At 38.9% G+C, this 16289-nt stretch overlaps 1 protein-coding gene across 3 annotated transcripts in view; it reads left to right on the top strand.

Annotated features, from left to right (window-relative positions):
- The window catches only part of gorasp1b (golgi reassembly stacking protein 1b), a 41253-nt gene that overhangs the window by 18816 nt on the left and 6148 nt on the right, over positions 1 to 16289 (top strand). Inside the window, exons 2-3 of one of the 3 annotated variants that reach the window (XM_076290523.1) lie at positions 2673 to 2836; positions 16147 to 16197. The gene's annotated coding sequence lies outside the window, so the exon portion shown is untranslated. Of the gene's footprint in view, positions 1 to 2672; positions 2837 to 15630; positions 16198 to 16289 lie in introns of those variants that run through there. The other 2 variants (XM_076290522.1, XM_076290521.1) reach the window with 2 other exon arrangements.

The raw sequence follows: 16289 nt of genomic DNA, 5'->3' as shown, positions 1-16289 counted from the left end.
TATGCTAACTATGTTAAAGATAATAATGGTAACCAAGTAACTATGCTAACTAGCATGCTAACAATATTAAAATGTTAACTATGCTAACCATATGACTTAGCTAACCTAGCTAATAATTTTTATTAGTTATGATAACTATGCTAATTAACATGCTAACATGCTAATTATGTTAACCATGTGACTTAGCTAACTTCGCTTATCATTTTTAACAGTAATGCTAACTAGCATGCTAACATGCTAGCATGCTAACATGCTAACCATGTGACTTAGCTAACTTAGCTAATCATTTTTAGCAGTTTTGCTAAAAAATGCTAACTAGCATGCTAACATGCTAGCATGCTAACTATGCTAACCATATGACTTAGCTAACTTAGCTAATCATTTTTAGCATTTTTGAAAAAATGCTAACTAGCATGCTAACATGTTAGCATGCTAACTATGTTAACCATGTGACTTAGCTAACTTAGCTAATCATTTTTAGCAGTTTTGCAAAAAATGCTAACTAGCATGCTAACATGTTAGAATGCTAACTATGCTAACCATGTGACTTAGCTAACTTAGCTAATCGTTTTTAACAGTTTTGCTAAAAATGCTAACTAACATGCTAATTAGCATGCTAACATGCTAGCATGCTAACTATGCTAACCAAGTTACTTAGCTATCTTAGCTAACTAGCTACAGTGGGTAGGAGTCATAGTTGATGACAAGTAACAGTTACAATGGCTGAACAGATAAAAGTTCAGTAGTTTAAAGGGTTAAATTGTTTAACAGTGAAATATTGTAGTGAGGACTTTTATTTTGAAACAGTTTTTGGCAGAGGAAGCAGTTGAACAGGATGTGTAGTCTTAATAGGGCCAGTTTGTATGCTTAAAGCCTGAGACTGGCAGTTGATGCAGCTGGCCCGAACACCTGCCATAGGATTCTAATTGCTTAACGGCTCTATTGTGATGTCATCAGCCCATGTTAAGTCTATGGGGAAATTTTTAACAGTTTTTAATTAATAGTTTAAAAAGTATAAAAGTTACAAAGCTGAAAAATACAAAGCACCCATGTCCTAAGTAAGACCTACGTAACATAGTTTGAATGAAGTTTCTACGTTAAGCGGTTGAAGCTGCATTAATTGCGTTAGAAGAAGAAGAATAAGAAGCCTAGGAAGAACAGTACAGTGCATTTTCATGCACTGTAATAAGAAGAAGCCTAGGAAGAACAGTACAGTGCATTTTCATGCACTGTAATTATGGTCAGTGGAAGTCAGTGAACATGAAATATTTGTGTTATCCTAGATGGAAGATTATCTGTATAATCATATATGCTGATACCATGGAACAAACCGGTTACACAGACTTGAGAATGCAGCAGTTGTAGCCTATAGGCTACTGTATGTATTGTAAAAGCACCAGTCACCAGCCCTTTCGTTCGCTCTTTATTGTGCAACAACAGAAAGGAATTTGTTCTCTTCCCCAACAGAAGCTGGACAGAGTAGCCTAGTGAAATTCAATGAAATGTCTCATTTATCAAGCCATTTCATTATTGAGCCATTCAAAACACCTTGAGGAAAAGTTCAGTGGTGACCATTTGACTAAATAGCATGATATGAAATATTTCACAATTTCTTGGAATACTGCCAAAACACATTCCTTTCAAAATTCCAGATTAAAGTTTAAACAATGTTCATTAAGAAAACATTAACATGACCATTTAGTCACTGATTAGGACCAGGATCTGCAAAAAACCTTTAGATACTTGAATTTCCCCTTGGGGATCAAAAAATTGTCTATCCATCTAAGATACCTTTCCCTTTTGGAAATTTCCCTTTTTCCTAACAACTACTGGCCTGGAAATAACATAAATGTTCCAAAAATAGTCTTTCTAAAAATAGGCTTTTCAAAAAGTGTGGGCGTGTACAGGTAGGCTATACAAGTGCTGAAGACATTCAAATCTGGGCAACTCAATCCTTGTAAAGCAATTTACAAAAGATTCACTGAACAAAAATGCTGATGTGGTACATGAAAATGTAGCTAAAAATGTGGAGAATGCAATGCAATCAAGCATTTTGGACGATATATTGTCACAAGCTGGCAGAATAGGCAACAGGCCGATGTGCGTTTTATTTGGAGACTGTTTTGCGCGACAGAGACTGAGTTTGCTGCTGATATTCTGGGGATAGGCCTAGCCAATGTACGACTTTTGCCTTTTAATATATTTGCTGCATTAGATCAGTCTTTCTAGAACAGGCAAGGGCTTTCTAGCCTCACATCAGCAGCGCTGCATCACCCATATAGCCTACATTAAAACAACCAGCGGATGGTGGGCAGGTGCCGTTTTGAAAATTGGTCAACAAACTTTGGTGCTGATGGATGGCTGATGGATGATAAGTTTTGCTATGCAGTTATGGTTGAAATAATAGCCCATCAGCGCATCTCTAGTGTGTGTGCCTCTCTCGCTCAGAGGGGAGGGAGAGGCTGAGGGTCGATCCAGCATGGATTCTAAACTCTGTGGTGGATAGGATCTACAATTAGGTGTTAATAATATTACCACGCTAGGTCGAAGTACTCCCAAGTGCTATTGCGCCACACATTGTAGTTCTCATGTTTATTCGCTTGGAAAATCGTCACGTTTCATGTTGTGTGCCCTAACATTTTTCATCAACTACTCGTGCAACTGTATTTAAGTAGGTAAAACGTGGAGGTGTTTGAATACTGCTATGTGCCTCTCTCTACGGCCACGGCAGAGCCCGCTAGCATAGCAACATGCTAACACATTCGCGCCGCGCAACAGAGCGTTTGAGTGCACCTACCGACGCGGGAGAGGTACGACTCAACTCGTGAAAGTTACGGTAAGAACATATATCACTACTGATTTTGGGTGGCGTGTTCCTTTAAACTAATTTACATGAAGCACATGATAACTATGCCAATTGGAACACTTTCCACTTAGATAGCTAGGTGGCTACCAGGTTCATAATTCACTTTTAATTGCAAACAGAAAATATCTAGCTAGCATCATTACATGCTTCTATTTCCACAGGAATGAATGTTTACACCAACTTAATATACTTATCATTGTGCTATAGGCCAAAATGTGGCACAAACAATGTTAGTTTGTGGAATGACCATAGGCTATATTTGGATGGAGCTGGCAAAATATTATGAATACTGTGTAAAGTAGACAACGCTCTTAAAGTGACAGTACACCATTTGTAAATTAATTTTTTTTTTTTTTTTTTTGTGTTTTTTTTTTTTTTTTTGGGGGGGGGGGTCCGCATTTGAAGTGAAGTGTCCCTCATTTGGGGTTGAGGAAGTTGGCAACCCTACGTTCGACGCCATCTTGAATTTAGTCACGATAAGTCGGGCGACGAGTACGAACGAAAAGGTATGATAAGGGATCAGATTCCAAAAATAATTCAGTGGAAATGCATGGATTCAGTTGCAGTAACTGGAATCCATGCATTTCCATAGAATTATTTTTGCAGGGGACAAGCTGAGGTGAACTATGAGACATACGTTCACACTCGGTATCATGTTTCAACACACTTTAGGTCAATATCACACCGGAATTCTCCTTTAACTCAGTTCAAGGTCTTTTTTTGAAAAGCAGGGCAAAAGTAACCAATAGGGAACAGGCAAAAATCCAAGGTCACAATCCAAGCAAAGTCCAAAATCCAAAAACAGTCAGAAACAGTGAACAATCCAAAAGCAGCAGGCAAACTCATAATCCAAGAAACAGGCAGGCAAGGTCAGTAACAAGCAAACAATCACAGGGAGAACACTGAGGAAAGGTCACTTCAGAGGTCAAGTGTTGCCAACCACTCAAAGGCAAAATAAAGTGTTCCAACCAATAAACCAACGAGATGTGCATTCAGGAGAGTTTCAATTGCACGGGAGGGAGGGGGAGGGAGTAGCTACTCATTGGTTTAAAGGATGTTAGCCCAAAACACACCCATGAGTGATTAAGAAACATAACGGTGCATGCGTATGGGAAAAACATTTTTTTCCAGTGAAAACGTCATCGTTCATGTCACTTCATGTGGGAATAAGAGGTGGTAAATTGGGGGGAGATTTTGCTAACCGAGTTGCCCAGTTGGGGGCTCGTTGTCACTTTTGTTGTCACATTGTTGTAGTTCATTTGTAATCCTTGTGAACTTTTATGCCCAACAATTGTAATGAGAACTTTAGAATTTGCCGTTTTTGTCACTTGAAAGCTGCATATAATTTTTTTACAAGCGTCTTACACTATCTTAGCTTACAGTTGTTTATTTAAGATTAGTGAACGTATGCTTTAACCTTTGTTGCCTGATATTCCCAGGTGGCATGAACTGACCAGTGGGGTATACTCAACAACAACCATGTAATCAGACCACCCGCTTTGAACGTTAACGAAAGTTTTATAATCTCCAAAGTGTGATCCTGCTCACCCAGGCAGACACACAGAAGTTTTAGCAGGCTTGATTATTGTAGGCTAATGCTCTTTTTTATTGGCCTGTCAAAAAAACCTAAAGTAGCAGATAATTCAGAATGCAGCAGCACATGTTCTGAAAAAGACCAAAAGGAGAGTACACATTACCCCAATTTTAAAATATCTTCACTGGCTGCCTGTTAGATTTAAAATTGATGTCAAGATTTTAATTTTGGTTTTTAAATCACTCAACTTGCGTCTGTTTATTTATCAGACATGCTCTCACCATACCTACCATCACAACCACTCAGTTCCTCAGACATGGCCTCCTAGTTATTCCTAGTGTGAGGAGGACCAAGACACACAGGGAGGCAACTTTCGGTCATGGTTCTTGCCTTTGGATTAGCTTGCCACTTAAGCTGAGAATGGACCAGTCAACTGACCTGTTTAAGAAACATCTTAAGACATATCTCTTTAGCCTTGTCTTTTCTTAATCCTTTTCTTAATTCTTAATATATATTAAGATAAATCACAAATTCTCCATGATTCAGATTATTAATTTATGCGATTTCGGCCATATTTTGTCGAGTCACATCTACCAAGGTAAGACTTTTTTTTCTTCATTATTATGTAAAAATGAAGTGGAATAACACATGTACAGTATTAACTTACATTAAGAAAAAAAAAATATTTTCATGGTTAAATAATTGTTTGAAAACATGCTCTACCAAATGGTTGATGTGCCTGTCAATGGTAAAAGTCAGGTCCGTATAGATAATACTAGAAAACATGACAAAGTTCATGAATTAATTATATTAACCATTATATACTGTTATACAATGTATACTACTACTGTTAACAAAGCATACATGTATATATGTTTAAAAAGCATGCATAAGCATGAATTATATTGAATATGCTAGCTATCTATGCAATTCAATGTAATTCAAGTGCCCTCTGGTGGCTTAAAGGAAGGAAATAGGACAGGGTGATAGTGTCCCTTACCCATTCTCACACTATATAATATGGTTATAATGTTGATTGTCCTTTTTTCTGACACTCGGGGTGCGGTGTGTGGGTGTGTGCGCGCGTGCTTGTGTGAGAATAGTCATCACAATGTTTAGTCTGTGTGAAATGGCTTTGCTCAGTGAATGTTTTAGAGGAGAAAGTATACTATATACAGTATATATATATATATATATATACAGCGGGGAAAATAAGTATTGAACACGTCAATATTTTTTTCAGTAAGTATACTTCCAGTGAGGCTATTCGCATGAAATCTTCACCGGACATTAGTATTAACTTAGGTAATCCACACATATATAAAAATCCAAACATTAATGTCTAAAAGTAGAGTTATGAGTAAAAAAGTGGAATGGCACAGGGAAAAAGTATTGAACACACTAAGAAAAAGCAGTACACAAAGGCAAGAAATGGCAAGGAACAAACTGGAATCTATAAGTAGTTAGAGAAATTATCCCTCCTATCTGTCCAAATTGATATAAGCTGGGTTAATACATACTGGTGGGCTATAAAAAGGTTTTTTCTTACCAAGGTGTCAAACAAGAAGCATTTCATAATGGGTAAAAGCAAAGAGCTCTCCCAAGACCTTTGCAACCTTATTGTTGCAAAACATATCAATGGAACTGGTTACAGATGCACATCAAAACTTCCGAAGCATCCAGCAAGCAGTATTGGAGCCATTATCTGCAAGTGGAAGGAACATCACTGCATCATCACTGGCCATGCACAGGATCTCCTTGCAAGATTTCTGACCAGGAAGTCAGAAGGATAGTCAGAAGAGTAGCCCAAGAGCCAAGGACCACTCGGAGAAAGCTCCAAAAAGACTTGGTGCAGTTGTTACAGAGAAAATCATAGGTAATGCACTCCACCGCCATGGCCTCTATGCACACTCATCCCGCATGACTCTATTGCTGAAGAAAAACATGTCAAAGCTCGTTGAAAGTTTGCTACACAACATTTGGACAATCCTATGAAATACTGAGAGAATGTATTCTGGTCAGGCGAGAGCAAAATTGAACTTTTTGGATGTCATACTACACACCATATTTGGAGGAGAAATGGCACTGTGCATCACTCTAAAAATACCCTACCAACAGTGAGGTTTGGAAGTGGTGGCATCATGGTATGGGCTGTTTTTCATCTCATGGTACTAGCAGACTTCATACAGTTGAAGGAATGATGAATTGAGTCATTTTGTTCCGGGAGAATCTTGACCATCCACCAGGATGATGAGGATGAGACATGGCTAGACCTTCCAGCAGGACAATGATCCAAACCATTCAGCAAAGGAAACTCTCAATTGGTTTCAGAGAAAGGAAATCAAGGCCCTGACTTCAATCCAATTGAACAGTTTTAGAAGTAAACTAAAGATCAGGATTCACAAGAGGGACCCCTGGAATCTTCAATATTAAAGGACTATCTGTTGAAAAGAATGGGCCAAAATCACACCAGAATACTGTAACTGGTTAGTTTCATCATACAGGAAATGCCTTGAAGCTGTCATTACGAATAAAGGCTTTTCCACAAAGTATTTAAGACATTTCAGCAGGCGTGTTCAATACTTTTTTCCTGTGTCATTCCACTTTATTACACATAACTCTACCTATGGACTTTAATGTTTGGATTTGTTTATATGGGTGGATTATCTGAGTTAATACTACTGTCTGGTGAAAATTTCATGCAAGTAGCCTCATTGGAAGTATACTTACTGAAAAAAATGTTGACGTGTTCAATACTTATTTTCCCCGCTGTGTATATATATATATATATATATATATATATATATATATATATAAAGACTATCTTTACGTGACCAATGTGTTTCCTATCTTTAGATGGACACCAGAACATTCTATGGGAAAAGATCACACTGTGGCTTGGCCTTGGTCCCAGAACTTCCTGATGAGTCTGATGCTGAAGACATGAGCGATGATGATGATGATGATGAGTATCTGCCTAGAGCCTTGGAGGAGGGGTTGCTGGAGGAGGAGGATGAGGAGGAAGCCCTTGTGTACAGGTTGATACAAATAGAGGCCAACATGGGAAAGGCTGGAGGCATAAGGACATTGACAGTTTTAAGGTGCCTGAACAACAATTTGAGGCCCCTGTTTCTGTGAAGACACCCCTTCAGTACTTCAAATCTTTCTTCACTGATGAAATGCTTGACCACATTACATACCAGACAAATCTCTATACAGCTCAGGAGATTGGTGATCCCATTAAAACAAGCCCACAAGCCCACACTTCCATACACCTATACATGGGTGTCTTCAATTTCCCAGCAATTGAAGACTACTGGCGGCTGGAGTCACGGTTTGACTTGGTAGCAGATATCATGTCTGCAAAGCGATTCAGGTTAGTCAGGCGGTACATTCATTTTAATGACAACTCACAGTGCAACGTCAATCCTTACAGGTTTTACAAGATTCGCCCCCTTTTTGATATGCTTCGTCAGCAATGCCTACTCATTCCGGCCTCCTACAAGCAGAGCATTGACAAAGTCATGGTTGCCTACAAAGGTACAAGAGCCGGTAATCTTCGGCAATACATTGCCAATAAGCCTGACAAGTGAGGGTTTAAATTGTTCTGCTGAGCCAGCTCCAGTGGCATTATTCATGACTTTCTCTTGTACCAAGGAGCATCCACTTTGTGACAATTTTTTCACAAGTTTCAGCTTGTTCCAGAGCCTGCATTCAACTCTTGGCATTCAGTGCATTGGCACTGTCCGTGAAAACCGAAAAGGAGGAGCTCCACTGAAGCTGAACAAGCCCCTGGAGGAACAAGGCCGTGGATCATTCGACTATGTGTCTAATGATGGCCTGCTGGCTGTAAAGTGGTATGACAAGAAGTGTGTGAATCTCCTGAGCACTGCCTATGGGGTGAATCCGCTTTCAAATGTTGAAAAATGAAGCAAGGATTCCTGCACAAAGATCACTGTGCCATGCCCTTCACTCATCCCGGCCTACAATGAGCATATGGGAGGCATCGATTTGTCAGACATGCTTGTACACTTGTACAAAACACCAGCAAAGGCATGTGGGTGGTACTACCGACTCTTTGGGTATGCACTTGTGATCTGTGTGTCTCAAATTCCTGGCTAGTGTACAAGAGGGACTGTGGCTTACTGCAAGAGAAACCAATGCCTCTCAAGAGCTTCCGTCTGGCTGTTGCGTATAGTTTGAAACAAACAAACAAACCACCAAGAGTCCGGAGACCACAGTCCTTCTTACCTCCTCAGACACCACAGAGACGCAGACCTACACAGCCACCTCCAGAGGTGCGTTACGACAACACAGGACACTGGCCTCTTCACTCTGACGTCCGTGGGCGCTGCCAACTCTGCCCAAAGGGTGTATCTCGGTGGAAGTGTGACAAGTGTGATGTCTTTTTGTGTCTGAATGCCACACAGGAATGCTTTGTGAATTATGATCAATTTTGAAAGCAAAGTCTCACACTTTGAAACTAACACACACACACACTTCTATTTGCAGACACGTATATTTACATCACACGTTCGGTCATCTAAAAATCCACATAATACACTTACATAAAATGTATATGTATGTTTATGTTCTGACAAACTAAAAAATGGTGCTGTTGCATCATCAGGTATATAATTAAGTTTCAGTTTATTTGTTTAAGAAATGTTTCAGAGACTGTTCAAACAATGCTCTTACAATGTGTTTATTTTACATGATAAATAGCACTTTTATGATATTTATTCACATTTTCTATTGTTTGTCATCAAATGTGTATTTTCCAAATGCAAAAAAAAACAAACCCATACCAAAGTCAGATAACTGACTTTTACCATCAACAGGCACTTCAACCGTTTGGTAGAGGCTCGTAAAAAAAAATGGGGGGTAATTTGAAAAAAAAAAAATTTGATTTGTCATACTACAGCCTAATAGAGCAACACTTTTTTCAACACTTTTTTCAAGGAGTGCCAGTTAAAGGGTTAAACATACTCGCGGTATTTCATCATATTTACCTTGATATATCTCCTATGTATTAACCTCTGCTGGGATCATTCTTTCATTCAGCCATGTGGATCCCTCTGGAGTGTCAGTTGCTATGGTTAATGAGTATACAAATCTAGAATACTGAGCCTGGGATTGCATTTTATGCAGAGGTGTGGAAATGACAGTGAACCCAAGGGACAAGTGTTTAACATGTTTAAAATATGCCAAATCGAAAAGAAATATAAAAACAAATAGTAGATTTGAATGAATTGGGTTATAATGCATACTTTCTGTTTGAATTTAAAATTATATCAGTATTAGATTTTAAGTGAGATAAGGTCAAAGACCCAAAGTCTGGCCTAGGGACAGAGGCAAAATAGTAAAAAACGCATATAAAATGTCTTATATTTTATAAAAAACAACATAATTGAACAATGATTTTTTATATATAGGTTCCCCTAAATATGTAGTAAGTGTGAAAAAAATAAAAAAGTAGAAATGTTTTTTATTTTTTTAAATATATGTCAAGGACAGAAAAAGTACCATAGTTGGAGAATCACCCATTTATGACCCAGTATATCTGGACCACTTAATCCTCCAATTCCAATATGGCCGCTGTCCAAAAAAGCAGTTTTGACTGTAGTTACACCCCATTGTTTGCGCCAATTTATCTACAAGCACCAAATTTAGAACGGATACAGCTGACGGCATACTGAAATGATTTAGCCCGGGCGCCCGAGTTAGTGATCTCTGAGACCAAGATAGCAGCCAAATCCGCCACCTGAAAAGTGATTTGGCTGCATATTTTGAACCAGATGAGATACAAATGTATAATTGATACAGTGGGGAGAATAAGTATTTGAACCCATGCTAAAGTTGACTAAAAATTGATCTTAATGCCTTAATTTAAAAAATGAGTAAAAATCCAATCTTTAAGGACACCAATTTTCTTAGTGAATGAAAAATTTATCGTAAATAAATAAATGTTCTTCCTTAAATTACAGGGGCAATACGTATTTGACCCCTATGTTAAATTCCCATAGAGGCAGGCAGATTTTTTTTATTTTTAAAGGCCACTTATTTCATGGATCCAGGATACTGTGCATCTTGATAAAGTTCCCTTGGCTTTTGGAATTAAAATAGCCCCACATCATCACATACCCTTCACCATACCTAGAGATTGGCATGGTGTGTTTTTCAGTTAGCCTATTAGCTGGTTTGATGCTCATTGAGTTCAATGCAAATCAAACCAGCTAATAGGCTAACAAAAAAACACACCATGCCAATCTCTAAATATTTATATTTATGATTATGTATATGTGGATCCTCAAAGTCCCCAAATCCAATATGGCTATTGTCCAAAAAAGGGTTTTTGACTACAACCTTTGAACCAAATGTGCTAAAGATGAAAACGTAATGACTATTTTTTTTACCATGACAAACACACAGGAATGCTTACATTTGTGATTGCCTATGTTTAGATCCTACATTTGCATTTACAAGAAAGCAACTACCTGATCATTTCTACTTTCCAAATATTCTCACCAATTTGAAAATTGAGAATGTAGGGAAGGCATATATGAGGGAGAGTCAGAATTCCAGCATACAGTAGATTTGGGCAACTTTGAGCAAATATAGAGAATGCTAGTTGACTGTATGGACTGTGGTGGAGCAGCTGGACTTTATGAAAACCCTGAAGCCCTCATGCTGGCAGGGCCTGACTGTGCCAGAATTAGTACAAGAGTTTCAAGCTGTGTATGAAAGCAGCTCATCATCATCATCATCATCATCATAAAAAAGAGGCATACAGCTTACATGTCATGTTCAGTCAAATTTTACCGGTTATGGAAACCCATGGAAATCCCTTCTTATCAACAAATCATGACCTCATAGCACTTGACACCCAAGATATTATGGAAAGAGAAGTGGCTGATTTGCTCATACTGCTCACAAAGTTGGTGTAGCCCTACATGCTGCCTATGTAGAGCAGCGACTTGACAAGGTCACTAAGCCTGTAACAGATATAATTCCTTGGGCAAACATACTGATATTTGCCAATTGACCTGACACAAAAGCCAAGCACAAAACAAAGAATGGTATTCAGAAGCAAAACATGACGCTCATCACACAACTGTTCCTTTCCCTTCAGTCCAGGCCTGATGCAGACATGGCAGAATTCTTCAGGTTTAGTAGTATTGCTGGGTTTGTGAGGTCACACATGAGCTATGAATCTGTCACGCGACTGGATATTGTGTTTGATACATATCCAGAGGAGAACCTCAAAGCACAAACTCACCAACGCAGAGGAACCGGATCAAGAACTAAAGTAGAACTCCAAGGACATTCCTGCTCACGAAATCAGCAAGGATCGTCCACGCTTTAACAGTCTGTGACACAACCTCAGCCTTCCTGGGCCATGGGAAAAAGAGTGCCTGGGCAGCTTGGGAGGCAACACCAGATCTCTAAGAATCCCTGCTTACCCTTACCTGGGACCCTGAACAGATCAACAATGACGTCCATGTCCAAAAACTGGAGCGTATGGTTGTCATGTACAGCAAGAGCTGTGGTTCCAGTGGCTTAGATGAAGCTAGACATCACCTTTTCTCGAATGGTACCAAGTCTCCCGAGAACCTGCCTCCCACCCAAGCTGCACTGATTCAGCACATCAAAAGAGCACTGCTGCAGGCAAGCTTTTACTGGAATCAGGCAACCACTGTCCAGCAAGATATCCCAGAGTTCAATGCATGGGGATGGTATCGGGACTCTATGAGCAAGACTTGGGAACCTTACTGGACTAATCTCGGAGACGCCAGTAAAGCCTGCACCATTCTCCTCCACTGCAAGATGGCATGTAGAGAGGCCCTGTACAGCCCTGTCCTGGCCCATACAGCCTAGCGATCCATCACCCGCCTTCCCCCTGGACCATTCCAACGCTGGACTTTTTTAACTTTCTGACACTAAATTAGGATTAATGCATTATCATACCAGATATGTAGTCATCCCACCTCTTGTAACTTTCACCTCAGGTGGCTTTAAACACCATGTCCTATTCTCTACACCTGACTATCATATGCATTTGTCATGTATACAGACCTTACTGTCCTGTATTTGACCCTAGGCAGATGGGTCAGGCCCTTGAGTCGTGGATCTGCTCGAGGTTGCTTCCTATATGTATCTCCAATTCTAGGGTTTTTTTGTCCTCGCCCCTGTTACCCATGGGCCTTCTTTTCTTTTCTTTTCTTTTCTTTTCTTTTCTTTTCTTTTCTTTTCTTTTCTTTCTCTGATTGTCTACACTCTGTAAAGCGCCATGATACATGTCTAATGTTTTGGCGCTCTATAAGCAATTTGCAGTGCTCTCTATTTTCAATTTCAATTGAAATTGAAAATAGAGAGCACTGCAAATGCTGTATAAGCCGGAGTTCGTTGCACTTCTATATGCATGTGAGGGTGCTTGTACAAACAATGACGGTGGAGACGATGAGAGATCTGGTGATCGTGAGTAATAATGAGAATTCACTGTTGTTTTTTTGTATGTTACAAAAACATACAATTCTAACGCATTTAATGCAGCTTCAACCGTTTAACGTAGAAACTTCATTCAAACTGCGTTGCGTAGGTCTTACTTAGGACATGGGTGCTATGTATTTTTCAGCTTTGTAACTTTTATACTTTTTAAACTATTAATTAAAAACTACTCAAAATTTCCCCATAGACTTAACACTGGGCTGGACATCACAATAGAGCCGTTAAGCAATTAGAAATCTATGGCAGGTGTTCCGGCCACCTGCATCAACTGCCAGTCTCAGGCTTTAAGCATACAAACTGCCTCTATTAAGACTACACATCCAGTTCAACTGCTTCCTCTGCCAAAAACTGTTTCAAAATAAAAGTCATCACTACAATATTTCACTGTTAAACAATTTAACCCTTTAAACTTACTGAACTTTTTAACTGTTCAGCCATTGTAACTGTTACTTGTCATCAACTATGACTCCTACCCACTGTAGCTAGTTAGCATGGTTAGCATAGTTAGCATGTTAGCATTGCTAACATTGCTAACATTATTAGCATTTTTAGCAAAACTGCTAAAAATGATTAGCTAAGTTAGCTAAGTAACATGGTTAGCATAGTTAGCATGCTAGCATGTTAGCATGCTAGTTAGCATAGTTAGCATAACTGCTAAAAATGATTAGCGAAGTTAGCTAAGTCACATGGTTAGCATAGTTAACATGTTAGTTAGCATAGTTAGCATAACTGTTAAAAATGATTAGCTAGGTTAGCTAAGTCATATGGTTAGCATAGTTAACATTTTAGCATTGTTAGCATGCTAGTTAGCATAGTAACTTGGTTAACATTATTATCTTTGTTAACATAGTTAGCATTACTGCTAGCAAACATTGGAGCCATTCCAACTCTTAGCTATTGTCAACTATCTGCCTAAATAATTTAACCATTTAAATTATCAACCTATTTAACTGTTCAGTCATTCCAACTATATTAAACCTTATCTACCAAGCAAATAATTTAACCATATGAACTCATCATATTTTTGCATTTTCATGTACTGTATTTCCTTCAGGAAATGCTTTTCTAGTTGTGTCTTATTCTTTCTTATGATTACACTTTGAAATGTATTCATCTGTGGTGCACTGAAAGCATTTCACTTTTATAAGGAAATGAATCAGCATTGAGGAAAACCTTCAAAGTTGTGGTAAAAAATATATTTTCAACCACAGTCTTGAAAAGAATACAGATTCCAGACTTAAGCATAAATATAAATATGACAAGCATAAATATAAATATGCCAATAGACTTATTGTGGTCAATAAACATAAAATAGACACCACATACTCATTTGTAGCGCATTTGGTTCAACATTTGTAGCCAAAACACTTTTTTTGGACAGAGGCCATATTGAATTTAGGGAATTTGGGGGGTCCTGATATACTCAATCATAAATGTAAGTATTCCTATGGGTTTCCCATGGTCAAAAAAGGTAAAATAGACATTAAGTTTGTATTTGTATCTCATCTGGCTCAAAAGCTATAGCTGAATCCCTTTCAGGCGGCGGCCATATTAATTTCAGCTAAATCATTTCAGTAAGCCCTCAGCTACATCTGTGTCAATTTTGTGTTTGTAGATGAATTTGCACAAACAATGGGGTGTAAGGCCCCAAACTACAGCCAAAACTGCTTTTTTGGACAGCGGCTATATTGGTATTAAAGGAATAAGGGGTCCAGATGTACTGGGTCATACATATTAACATTCCTATGTGTTTCCCATGATCAATTAAGCTGAAAAAGATATCAAGTTTGCATTTGTAACTCATGTTAAGTTATAGCCGGAACCCTTTTCGGGCAGCGGCCATATTGGATTTGGCCGCCATCTTGGCCCCAAGGGTAGTTGACTCCGGCGCCCTAGCTAAATCATTTCAGTACGACCTAAGCTACATTTGTGCCAAATTAGGCACTTTTAGTAGCCTGGCGGGCCATCCTATATCATTGAAATGTATAGTCTGGCATCAAATCATTCACCTCGCTTAATCCAAGGGGCAGGCAGAGAATTGTCTTTCAAACTGCCTAGGCATGCAATAGGCCAGCGCTACGATCATATCCGTATCCGGTAGGCAAAACGGCAAATACATCCTTCTTCGAAAGGAATGACTTAAGTGCATTGTGTTGCTCAACTTTCAAAGAAAAGCACAAGTCCAACTCTTCCAAAGTTGACGCCAACGCCGATTCAAACAACCGCTCTTCGTTCGCCATAGCCACCTTCCTTGTTGTTCACCATCACAGGACTGTCGTTATCCTGTTAAGCCCGCCTTAAACTCTCTAACGAAATAGAGCGCTGTGATTGGAGAACATCCACGGTGTTAAGCCAATAGAAATCCCTATGGTTTGCTACTAGACGTACAGGCTGAGCAAATGAATTTGCCGCCGCTAGGGTGCGTCTAGATTTCTAGGCTACACTTTTAGAAGAATCTGCGCAAAAATGTGCTTAAGGCCCCCCGCTACATTGGTTTTATAGAAATCCCTAGTTTCAGAAAAAAACAGGCAGTGAAAGAAAAGTGATATTGATGGTCTCAAAACTCCTTTATTGTGACACATCCTGCCAACAATCAGTATTTTCTCTAGAAGTATAATCCTTTGTTAATGTTGTCCTTGTTGTATCCTTATTATTGTCATGGTCATTTGAAAAGGAGACTTCAAATTGTGGTAAAACATTAATAAACTGGAAATAGTGATACCAAATGAAAGAAACATTTTTTATGCATATTTTTCCGAAATATACGGCCCTTTCGAATGTCAGGAGACATTTAGTACAGACTTTAAATTGTTTACACATGCTTTTTATAAGTTGGTCTTCCACCCTAGAAAATTTGAGGAGGTTAGGGAAAATATTTGTCAAGATATTAATGCCCAAACATGGCACATGGTTTTCAAGCTGTAAAAATTAAAGAATTTCAAGGTCTGAAAAAGATATGAAGACATGCAATTTGCACAGAAATATTTCACAGGCCTTGGTTTTAGGACCCATTGATGATATTGTCAAGGTTTGAACAAAATCTGAGACGGTGCAGCAACAACCTTATCTGATTTGACACGGAATGACCCACATCTGAATTTCTGTGGGCATTGTGTGTTCCCTTGTTGTTGATCCCAGAAAAATCAAGAGAAAAAAAATATATTCACAGACAGAGATGGGTGGGGTTTTTGGGGTTTACAGAAAGGTAACTGAGGACCTAATTGATGCTATTTTTTAGGAGGCAAGTAGAGGGAATGCCTGGACCCTGAGAGGACTAAGGCCATAATTGGTGAGTTTATTTTATTTGTATGTCTTTCTCTCCGACTCCCTTTGTATTTCTGTCCAATTATCATGATACACAACAGTGTTTCTGCACTTTAG

Source organism: Alosa pseudoharengus, unplaced genomic scaffold, assembly GCF_046254945.1.
Source record: "Alosa pseudoharengus isolate Yale_2024_CS ecotype anadromous, Long Island Sound unplaced genomic scaffold, YU_APseudo_1.1 YU_APseudo_1.1_scf_18, whole genome shotgun sequence".
NCBI classification, from domain to species: Eukaryota; Metazoa; Chordata; class Actinopteri; order Clupeiformes; family Clupeidae; genus Alosa; species Alosa pseudoharengus.
Note: the sequence above shows the minus strand (reverse complement) of the source record. Positions and strands in the feature narration are given on the sequence as shown.